Source organism: Mytilus trossulus, unplaced genomic scaffold, assembly GCF_036588685.1.
Source record: "Mytilus trossulus isolate FHL-02 unplaced genomic scaffold, PNRI_Mtr1.1.1.hap1 h1tg000234l__unscaffolded, whole genome shotgun sequence".
NCBI lineage: Eukaryota > Metazoa > Mollusca > Bivalvia > Mytilida > Mytilidae > Mytilus > Mytilus trossulus.
In genome coordinates, this window is record NW_026963315.1 from 3,499,884 (window position 1) to 3,513,099 (window position 13,216).

Here is a 13,216-nt window from a genome sequence, read left to right on the forward strand (position 1 = left end):
AAATAAGTGTTCCGTGAAAATTGTTTTCGAAAATCTAATTTGTTCATTATTCTTTTATGTAAAAATACTTATTTTGATAAATTAGGACCTTCCCTTGTCTGATCACCTGCATAGCTAAAGGTATTACTCCGAAAGGTATTGCGAGGTGACACGTCCAGGTATTCAAGCGATTTCCTGTCGGGTGTATAATATACATCTCTGTCTTGCGTGTCTGATAGTGATATATACTGGTCAATATTACTAAAACTCATACGCTTGTTTATAAATAGCATTTCTGATGTAAAGAATATTATTTATAAAAATCTAAATAATTTAAATAAAAAAGATTTTTTCCGAGGGTACATTTGAGAAAATGTAAGTACTCGTCTCGTTGTCAAAAGTGAAGGACAGTTTGAAACATATAAGAAATATAAATTTAACAAAAATATACGCACTTGTCAACAATTCGCCTGGATAGAACGTTACGGAACTATAGATATAGTATGTTATGGTAAACGGACAGAAAGTCACAGGACATAAAGTCACAAATTAGATAGGACAAAAAGTCACAGGACAAAAAGTCACAATTAATCCTTCGACAATTGTTTGAATATATAAAAGAAAGATCTTGAAATATTATCTTTTTATTACATCTATTCATTTTGAAGTGTAGGACATTGTTCATAAGCTTTGTTAAATAAAAAAATAGTAAATTTTAATCATTCAAAAATGATATTTCTTGGCACCATGAAGCCATTTAAGTACCATGTCATGATGACATCTTGTTTTCATAACAATTATTTGATCATTATTGATATTTATTGAATAATTTTTAATTACAAAGTTGCTTTAAGTTTAACACTTCAAGAAAAAAACAAAACTTTTATTTTTTAAATTATTTTTTCTTGCTTAAAGAAAAATATTCTAAAAACTAAATTGTGACTTTTTGTCCTGTGACTTTTTGTCCGTGACTTTTTGTCTGTGACTTTTTGTCCTGTGACTTTCTGTCCTACATTCTATGTTATCATGGGATATCGATGGACTATTGTATACCAAAAGAAGAAAAAGAGAACCATTTTGAATTGAATACAGGTCGATATTTAACTTGCTTTGGTTCATCAAACTTTTGTTATATGGACATAGTAAAATCACAGATTTCTATTTCACTAAGATTGTTCTCGAACAAAGGAAGGAATTCGTCATCACGGGATTTATTTTCTTTCTTGGTATTCAATAACAGAAAAACAAAAAACTGCTTGTCCGCTAAATAGGGGTATTCGTGCCATATTAAAGACTTATAGTTATATTAAAAAATAGGGAAAATGACATTAAATTGGTTCTGTCTTTTTTTTAAGTATCGTTAAAGATGTGTGTCTAAGGTGAACGACACAAGAACCCCTTCATACTTTAGTACGAGAGTATAGCATGTAAACATTCCTTCTCAATATGGTTGTATTGGAAATCTTTTATTACAGATTGACAACTCATGGTCCGATATGCATGGAATATTTGCCACATGACGCCCATAGTTCTTTCTACCATCATCATCTTATTCTCTGATATTGCTGTAAACATCGATGGTTTACACACAAACAAAATGGGAGTGATGTTCCTTCAAAGCTTCACCGTGTTATAAACTGAAATTTCGGTATTGAAGTGAATCTACATCTCACAAACAGGATTTTTAAATAACGATTTTGAGTGATCACCTACCAAACCAATATAAACGTATGGCAAGAAATAACCATGCAGGAATTTAGTTTTCGTCAGACACAAAAGCTCATCACTATCATAAACGTATACGTATATGGATGCAGTTTTAAAATATCAAGAACAAGCGGTCGATGTCGATAGTCCGTTTACTAACTGATCAGAGTCAGACATGTCACTTCTCTATTCTTGGAAGCCTTCATATTTCCCGTCCGACGATGGGAACTCTTTCTAATTGTGTTGACTATAAATGCTTGTATGGTGGTTCTGTTGTTTATTGTTCGCTGGTTTATTGTTCGCTAGCTATTGTTTGCTAGCTTCTGTCTGGTCTGATTACGCGGGGATCCTCCTATCTGTTGTGTTGACGTTGATCGATTAAGGTTGGATACTATATAATATTTAAAATAAATGAATAGTTGTTAAAAAAATCCAGAACGAAAAAGTATTTTCTCAAGTGTATTTTGTAAATATTGCATGTAAATAATAAATTTGTCAACAGAGCAGTATATCTTATGTCGGTATTTGAAAGACCGCATACACATTTTGCGTTCGTATAATGGTATTACTTCGTCGTCCTCCGTCGTCAGTTTGACTTGTTCGTAGAGCGTTTTCACAAATTCTGGTATACTTTGTGGTTTCCAGTTAATCGCCATTTTGAATACGTGTTTTATAGATTCGCAAATGATACTTGTTGAAGCCGGTACGAGGTAATACACAATCGTACAATCGTTCTTTAAGTTTTTGAAAGTACGTGTTGAAGTTTTGATAACAAGAAAAATATGTGGTATGATTGGGGATGAGACAACTCATCGCAAGAAATAAAATGACACAGAAGTTTTCCCCATAAGTCACCACACGACCTTCAACAGTGAGTAATGAACATACCACAGTCATAATTTCATAAATTATCTCATACAATATGTTAAACAGACAATTTGTTTTAAAAATTTCGTAAGGGTTCCGCGGAACCCAGTGTCTCGCCTATTCTTTCTGTTAATCGCAGGCTCGACAAAAATAAGGAAATAAATCAATAAAATATTCCTGTTGAAACTATCTTTACATTAGAAGAAACTTATTGCCAAGTTTGGTAAAAACCCAGAGCAGTTTATGAATCTAATAAATGTTTAAAAACTTCGTGATACTATCTTATGATCATAAACAAGCTTCTGTCCAAGTTTGGTAGAAATCCAAGATAGTTTAAGAAACGGTTATTAAAATTTCTAAAACTTTAACCACAGAGTGAATATTTGTAGACGCCGCCCCCGCCGAAGCCGACGGAATGTAGGATCGCTTAGTCTCGCATTTTCGACTAAAGTCGAAGACTCAACAAAAACATACAAATCAGATTTCCGTCTGACATACGGGCGCAATACGTTTTTTTCATACGCCCGTAAAAAATATACGCCCGTCAACATTTTGACGGGATGTATTATAGTATACAAAATGTACGGCGTACGTCCGTCCGCCGGGCTTCCACATGTCGCGCTGTAACTTGAGAACCGCTTATCCATTTCATGAAACTTAACATAGTTGTTTCTTATGATGGTTTTCGGAATTTACGGTTTTTATTGAAACCATTTGTACAGAATATGCCCGCATCTTTGTCGGAATTAAAATAAAAACAAAACACTTAAAATATATATAATCCTTTTGTCTTGAAGTTCGTATATCTTACATAAACATTTTTACAAGCTGACCACACTCTTACTTATAAGTTAGCGCACATCAAAGTCGTGCTCATGTGGCAAACAATTTTGTTGGGAAAGAAATAAAACAACAGCAAAATTATTTGTCCTTTTTATCATTTTAAGAAAGAACAACACATTTAATTATAAATATTTGAAGCATAAATATTTTCGATACAATTGTTTTAAATTACTTAAAATAAAGAGATCGTGATTGTTTAATCAGTTGCTATGTTATTTGGTACGTGTCAATCGGGTCATTGATTTTCGGCATATCAAAGAAAAACCGGCACGTGTCTAAATAATGTTGAATATTTCGTTTATTTACGAATATTTTTCTGTAAAATTTGAAATTTATGCATTAAATATCATTCTCTAACATGATATATCAAAATAAAACGTATAACAGCACTCCTTCTAGTCCTTAGTAGCATAGTCAAGGCCTTAGTGCACTTAGGACTTCTCAGCAGTGTTTAGACGTTTGTTTCCCGGCCATTATTGAAATTCGTGAAAATACCTTAATATTTGTATATTCCGAAAGCATACTGAATGTTTTACGGAGGGAACTTACCTAGTTAACAAAATACTATTGGGAATTATTTTTTCGGATAATAATCTTTTAGACATACATTTTGTACATTAAAAACGGTGTCATTGATAGGCAACCATGAACACAATGATAAATGAATCCGTGAAAGTGTTCCATGTTTATTCCATTCAAATAAAGACTTGTTACGATAATACCATATTTTAAACTGTTTTATAAAAAAAAAAAAAAATTATATCATAACTTGTAAATTCAATTTTAAGTTTTAAAAGTTCCTCGATTTAAAATCTTTCTTACGGAATATGATGATACATGATATACTTGCCTGATCCTATATTTGTTTAATTAAAAATTAAATAATGCCTTCATATAATGTTTATTTTTATTCAATTTTCCACAAATTATATTTAGCTTAGTGTAAATGAAATTCAGAACAGAGATTTCAGACACTTTTGAAGAGGATATACATATTCGTGTTAATTCACCTCAGTTTAATTTGTTAATTCAAGTTTGACATTTAACATTTTAATCCGCAATCCACATTTACCCGACAATCTTGTACATTGTATTTTCTCAATGGAATAACATTACGTGCATGTGACCATCAGAAACTAAGATAAAATATTTATAATGGTATTTATCAAAACTTAAATATGGAAGCGTATATGGTACAAATTAAGTATACTTATTGTCAAAGAATGTGTACTTGTTTTCTTGAAATTCTTACTTATTAACTAGGAATTCCTTTGAAAATATCTTAGTAGCATATGAATTGGCCAAATAATCGAAGAATTATAATCTAGCATAGTTCAACCAAGGATTTGTATAGTTTCTTTTAAATAAAATATTGTTTGTATTTTGGCGACTAAACTAGCAACATTGCCGTTATCAAATAAAAATATAAAACTTTCGCCATCTGATAATGATAGGTTAAAATGTTCATTAAAATCTGAGACTACTATAAGAGTAGTCTCAGGTTAAAATGTATAATATTTGTAAGTTTTACTTAAAGTCGGAACAAATATACATACTTTAACAGCGAGAAAAAAATATAAGCTTTGGTGAGCTCTATAACCGACTATCATATAATAGCCGCAATGTATGAACGTTACACAATTAGAGATGAACGTTTGACAAATGGACATTATCTGATATACACAATTATACACGATTGACGAACGCACGATACACGGTTAAGAATGAATGATTGATGAACGCACGATACACGCACGATACACGGTTGAGAATGAATGATTGATGAGCGCACGATACACGCACGATACACGATTAAGAATACACGATGCACGCACGTTACACGGAAAATACACGGAACGATGAATGATGAACGCACGATTGGTACACGCACGATACACGCACGATGCACGCACGCAACACGCACGATACACGATGAACGCACGGAATAATGGTCAGTTTGAATTTTAGAAGGTCTGTAAATGGCAAAAATATATAACATAAAAGATAACAAGAAAGCACACAAATTACAGACTTACATACATGACATAGACATGATAGACAATGACATATAAATCCTTTAAACATAATAAAAGCAGCCTTAAGAGTCTGTAATACATATAATGCTGTACATGTGGTTGTCCTTTGTTTATGTACATATGTACATGACCTTCTGCTGTATTTTTCTACGGTCGGGTTGTTCACCAGTGCACTTTTTTGTGGGACCTCGTGTTATCATGCATGATAAATGTTATTGTCTGATGCAATTGTTTACGGAATAACATGTTAGCCAATCAGAATAACGTAATTATAATGAAACTTACATCTAATGTAATTATTTAACATTATTACAACTGTTATTTGTGTATTGTTACATGTTCAGAAAATTAAAATCTCAAATAGAAATATCTTAATTTGTAATTTGAGAGAAGCTTCAGAGCATACTAGTAATACATTTCATGCAAGATGGTTATTATAAACCTTGATCTTTTTATCACACATGCATGTACAGTATTGATCATTTTGATTAGCTGATTGGTAAAAGTAACCGCTATTCCTTCCATATCACTGGTTAAGTGATAACTGCAGACGAAATATTCTAATCACAAATATGCAAAATCGTAAGTAAGAAAACAGAACAACGCTGTAATAACTGGTGAACCATAGCGTTGATAACAATCTCGAAATGATATGACGATAAAAAGCTGCATGTTGAAGTGTTTGACATTCCTAAACGCAGTATTGTTTTGTTTTTGCGTATATTGTTTTGTCATAAATTATGTCTGTTGATCTTTTGTTTGCATTGTATGTTGTCATATTGCAGCCTATATTGCTAATTAAACAGCATTTGTTATTGATGCAGAAAGACGAGTTTTGGCAGTATTTTGTTGTTGCCTTATTATCATATCTCAATATTTTTTTTGATAAACTAGCCTATTTACCAATACTTATAAACATAAACAACTAAATATATCATCGAGATAACCGATGATGTTTAAGACTCGGTCGTCGACTCATTTTGACTTATAACTCAATGTATTCAAGTTTGATGTAAAATTGAAAAGATGTGGTATGATTTCAGATGCTCAAACCAAATGACGAAGATATTTGCCATAGTAGACCACCGTGCGTATGGTTTTCATCAATTATTTAAAAAGCAATAAGAAGATGTGGTAGGATTGTCATTTAGACAATCGAATTGACATAAACTTGCAACTATTATATGTTACCATAAAAGCTTCAACAATAAGCAAATCAAATACAGTATCTAGCAAGCTGTAAAAACCTCGATATGATACATTTATTTATAAAAAAACGGAGATATATTCTGAAAAAAAACAAAAAAAACAAATATAACAAACAACCACTGAAATTGTTAGATTACAAAATGTAACACAAAAGCATACACACAAATTTACAAAAAAAAACCTCATAAATATACTATACGGTATTCAAAACCACCAACATGTACAAAAACAAATCATGAATCTACAAATGTAAGACACAAATATCAATCTTTACGCATCCGACGAATTTAGTATAAAGACGTCATTAACAGTCAATAAACATCATGATCTTGCGGGGTTAAACAAGTTTCCGATTGTCCAATCATCTCCCATTAGACCATGGTATTCGACGCCGGTAATCGTGGTCTTTCTACGTAAAAAGACGAAACTATGATATTGACTTTGTAGCAAATAAAAGAAATTAATCTATATCATTTCTGACAATGTAAATAGATAACTTATCTTATTTATTTTGACTGGACATGACATTTTTGCCATGATTTTGAGAAAAGATTCTCGGTGTCCTGATTAAATCTCCGTTTCAATTAATGGTTTGAACGTGTTTATTAAAAAAATCATACCATTATTTTATGTATCATATTTAATCTGTTATTTATTATTTGTCAATATTACCCAGACGCTTGAGGGGAAATATTATGAAATAATTCCATCAAATATTTGAATGAGTTTGATCTTCCTGTTTACACTACGCCTCAGTAAACAAAGTAGGCGGCCATTTGCAGTGATAAAAAGTGACAAATTAGCTTTGATTTATTTCAGTTTTTGACCTTCCATAAATGATGTGACGGAAATAGAACTGCTATGGTTGTGGATTAAATTGTTTAGTGCTATAACTACTGCAGGCAATCACTTGCTATCTAACTCACCGTGCAAAGTTATGAAAATGTTGGCTCCATATGAGTAACCTAGTTTTATTTTCTATATTTAAGTATCTTAGCCATGTTGATGATGTTGCTCACAATGTGAATACAAATAGGCGAACATGGTATGCAACTGTCGTTAACCTGCCAAAGTCGCGCACATTAATCGGTCTCAAAACTAGATGGTTTGTAGTATTACAGTACATATTGTGGTAACCCTTCTAGTTGTCTAATACGATATGTGCATGTGTTAACATACGAAATCTATGTTATTAATGTCTCAGTTATATTCAAGTAGGTACTACATGTAGTTGTTTAATGTCTACGCAGATTCAAATTATACTACTGTGGATTCATTATTTTTCGTGGGATACCAATTTTCGTGGATTTCGTTGGTACAGGCAAACCACGAAATTAAATGTTCAACGAATGACAAATTTTACGAAGGCGTGTATGCAGTCTTCGGTAAAACCACGAAATTAAATATCCACGAAAATGTAAGTTTCCCTGAATGAACGAAAATTGGTACCCACGAAAATAAATAAATCCACAGGTAAATTCAAGTAGGTACTACATGCAGTTGTTTAATATCTACGCAGATTCAAATTATACTAATAAGGCATTTTTTTCTGACTGTATTCATATGGGGATTGGTCGTTGCAGGTGGTAATTCACTTGTAAACACACGTGATCATGCTTCTTTTAGATTGCATACTAGTCCTTGGGGCATTACTCTTAATTTGTATATTCAGCCTGTGTTTATGAGTTTTCAACATCAGTAAACTATCTATAGCGTTATTTTTATGAACATAACAAAATACAAATATGCCTGTTAAACTATATTGTTTACCTTGCATATACACAATATTATTCTTAGTTAATTATTCGAAGCATTCTTGTAGACACATTGGAACTATATTTTTCATTAGCTTATTGTGTAAAGAGGACTTACAAAGGTTTTGTATGTGGCTGAATTAAAATCAACCTATTTTGAAAATATTTTTGAATTACTTTGTAATTTATTTGACTAGATGACATTTTAAAATAAGAAGATGTAGTAAGATTGTCAATGTGACAACTCTCAAAATGAGACCATATGGTATATTTCCTATCAATTATAGGGCAATGTACGGCCTTCAATAATGAGAGAAACCAATACTGCATTGTTATCATTCTCCGAAATGACTTATGTAAATAATCTAACGAAAAAACTAAGAGATTTATGTACAGTCAAAATAATTTACGAAAAACAAATATGATATACAGCAAAAAATGACAATAAATGAGTTACATGTTTCTGACTTGGAAAAGACACATACTGAATCGTGTTTGACGGCTGATCAGTCTCCTTCATGTAAATGTAAATGTAGCGGAATTTGATGAGACTGTTATTAAAGTGAGAGGGTTAGCGCTATAGAACTAGGTTTAATCCACCATTTTCTACATTTGAAAATGCCTGTACCAAGTCAGGAATATGACAGTTCTTGTCCATTCGTTTTTGATGCGTTTTGTTTTTTGATTATGCCATGTGATTATGGACTTTCCAAATTGATTTTCCTCTGAGTTCAGTATTTTTGTGATTTTACTTTTTCCCCTTATCATGCATTTAAGACTAAACTATCAATCAATACACATCTAACATCATAAGGATTTAGTGTAAATATGTCGTTAACAATCTAAAACAAACTTGTACATGGCATTGTACAATCCTTGTCATATTTGCGTTTATATAGCATGTTTTTCATTTTGCAAAAGTTTGGTACTGCCAATTTCAAAATAATTGGACCCTTTGACATAAATACCCGCATGAAGTCTCATTGCATATTTACACTGACTTTTCAAATTGATTCGAATTAAATGTGGTCCATATCTAGTGTTCTTTTAGTAGTCGATTATCAATTGATTATCAATTTGTTTTTTTCTTTAAGCGCTTATTACCCGACTGGATGGGGTAAGTGTAACCGAAAATTGGATCACATTAAATTTATTGTTATCATCGTTGGTAAAAAACGAAATCGCGTATAGTTTGAGCAAGCACATAGGCAAAAATGAAAGACAAGAAAATAAAAAAAATACCACAGCACAAAAAAAACCAAACCATTAAGAAATCAACAATAAACTAAGGATTACGAACGTGATGACATATTAACGGTGAAACTGTTCAATCATTAACATGTATCATTTCATGCAAAGAACCTCAATCACATCAGTCGGATCATACCATCCCCACTAACTCACGTTAATAAACTCATCATAAAAAACAGGAATACATTTTGTATTTACGCCAGACGCACGTTTCGACTTCAAAAGACTCATCAGTGATGCTCGAATCCAAAAAGACCAAAATAAAGTACGAAGTTGAAGAGCACTGAGGTAAAAAAGAATTTCTATATTGGTACCCTCAACACCCTCGGTGACTATAATCGATTGAGTCGTTTACTTTTAGCGAGCCTGCTTTGATTAGTTCAAATTGGAAAATGATTAGCGAGTCAATCTGATCAGTAACAATAAATCTAATTGATGGATTCCTATTTCAATTTTCTGATTTTCTAATTTAAACATGCTGGCTTAACACACCTTACTACTGCATTGAGTAAAATGTTGCAATTGCTGGCCAACTGTTCTGTTATATTGTGCATTCTGTTTGCAAATTTAATATTTTGAGGAAATATATTTTATTGAATGATTGATGGACACTTGATAAATTGATTTGTTAATTCAATAATCCTTGAATTCAGGCATCAGGTTTTTTATTATCCGAAAACAGTTTACTGCCATGTATATGTATGTTAACAAAAATAAATAAAACAGAATACGTCAATTAACTAATCTATGTATTGCTAAACATATCTTACAAAAATGCTTTTAGTAAGCGTTCAGATTAAGGTTTTGTTTTATTTCTCTGCTTCATGCTTATTTTTTTGTAGTTTTCAAATTATTAGTGTTCAATCGTATTCAGAATATTTTCGCGATTTTTATTGAATAAGGTATACGAAAAGTTTTGGCGGTTATTATTTTGGCGGATTCAAAACTTTTATCAGTTCTTTTGTATGTGCCTTTTTTAATTGGCGGAATTTATTTTGGCGATTGTTTTTTATCCGAGAAGATAATAGAAAATTTACACCAAGCAAAATAATCCGCTATACGGTATTCTGTAAATTCATTTCTTTTATGTTGAACTAATATTTTGATACCACCCGTTATAAATAGTATTTATCGTATTACCTCTTTCACTATTGATATCTCATAGTTAGTAGACGAATAAACTACGAGTTCAGTTACAGATTTGTCTCGCTTTGTGTATTCTTATATATCATGATTGTGTTTACTTAAATTTCAATTTTGTATTGTCAATTTTAACCCGTACCCTTTTAAGAATAAAATACATGGAGTAAAACAAGTGGTTGAACGCATAACCGTTTTGGAGGATTTGATAAAAAAAAAAGAAACAATGACTTAATAAAATCAAATGTAAATTTTGTTCTGAATAAAGTGATGAGGGCAAGTTGACAATTCACTTGGAAACCCAACATATACCCTCACGAAACTTACCAAAGAGGAAATCCTGGATAATCATAGGTCTGTTCTTTGTTCCTTTGGTATTTCAGATAAAGAACTGGATCTTCCATCACTGTATTGGATACCTAAACTACATAAGTGTCCTTACAAACAATGGTATATTGCTGGGTCTTCCAAGTGCTCCACGAAAACCCATTCTAAATTATTAACATCTATTTTATCAGCAATCAAAGACGGGCTTCAAAGTTATTGTGAAACTGCCTATTCTAGAGGTGGCGTGAATCAGATGTGGATACTTTAAAATTCCAAAGATCTTTTAGAGTACATACAATCTAACTCTCTTTCATCTTGTAACAGTATTAAAACATTTGACTTTTCTACTTTTTACCCAAGTATTACACATTCCAAACTAAAAGACAAATTAAAAGAGTTGGTATTACTTTGCTTCATAAAAAAAGAATGGCCAACGTAGATACAAGTATCTTGTCTTAGGGAGGGATACATCCTACTTTGTAAAGAATCATTCTGATTCAAACAAAAAATTCTCTGAAACCGATATTATCAAGATGCTTGATTTCTTGATTGACAACATATTTGTTACGTTCGGAGGACGTGTTTTTCAACAGACTGTCGGCATCCCAATGGGAACAAACTGTGCCCCTCTACTTGCTGACTTGTTTCTTTATTATTATGAGGCTGACTTCATGCAGGAACTTCTTAGGAAGAAAGATAAGAAGTTAGCAATATCCTTTAACTCTACTTTCCGCTATATAGATGACGTTCTTTCACTAAACAATTCAAAATTTGGTGACTATGTGGATCGCATCTATCCCAGCGAATTCGAGATAAAGGATACTACAGATACAGTTAAGTCGGCTTCATATCTTGACTTACATCTAGAAATTGACAATGAGGGTCGGTTGAAGACAAAACTGTACGACAAAAGAGATGATTTTAGCTTTCCAATTGTGAACTTTCCATTTCTAAGTAGCAACATTCCAGCAGCACCTGCATACGGGGTATATATCTCCCAATAGATACGATATTCCCGTGCTCGCATTTCCTATCATGATTTTCTTGATAGAGGGTTACTGCTCACAAGGAAGCTATTAAACCAAGAGTTCCAAATGGTGAAGTTGAAATCATCCCTTCGTAAATTTTACGGACGCCATCACGAGTTGGTTGACCGTTATGGAATAACCATTTCACAAATGATATCGGATATGTTCCTTACGTCATAACTACAATCCCCTTCCCTTTCATGAATTTGACCTACCGAATTAGACTATTTACCGGATTTGTAATCACATAAGCAACACGACGGGTGCCGCATGTGGAGCAGGATCTGCTTACCCTTCCGGAGCACCTGAGATTACCCCTAGTTTTTGGTGGGGTTCGTGTTGTTTATTCTTTAGTTTTCTATGTTGTGTCATGTGTACTATTGTTTTTCTGTTTGTCTTTTTTATTTTTAGCCATGGCGTTGTCAGTTTGTTTTAGATTTACGAGTTTGACTGTCCCTTTGGTATCTTTCGTCCCTCTTTGACAAAAAGTTGACAAAAGTGAACTTTTAAGAATCAAAATTTCACGATAGAAACTAAGTCTGCCGACAAATAGCAGCATACACATTTTTTAAAGGTTGATAACCATAATCGCATCCTATTTTTTAAATATATAATATGTTCAGCAAGTAAGTCATAACTTATAATTGGTTAGAGGATACATGAGTTTGACTGTCCCTCTGCTATCTTTCGCTCCTTCGTTTTTAAACATTTAAAGATAAACTGAAAAATCACGAAAAGTATTAGACAAAAAAGGTACACTTCACTGGCGCGTTCCGTCTAGAAAAAGACTAAACAATGACACTCGCATAAAAAAAGTGAACAGGCCAAATCCATTACGTAATTGAAGAGCATCCATTACAAACCAATATCAAAAATCAGTACTTCAGACAACAAAAACAGGTCATCAAATCATTGGATATACATATAATGAAATTATATAGACGTTATACGAAGAATTGAAAACTTATTGAGTTACTGATATAGAATTTCCTCTATATAGCAATATCTGACTAAAGCATCATTAAAAAACAATGAACTTGATGAATTAAAACATATAAATATAATAATTATATAC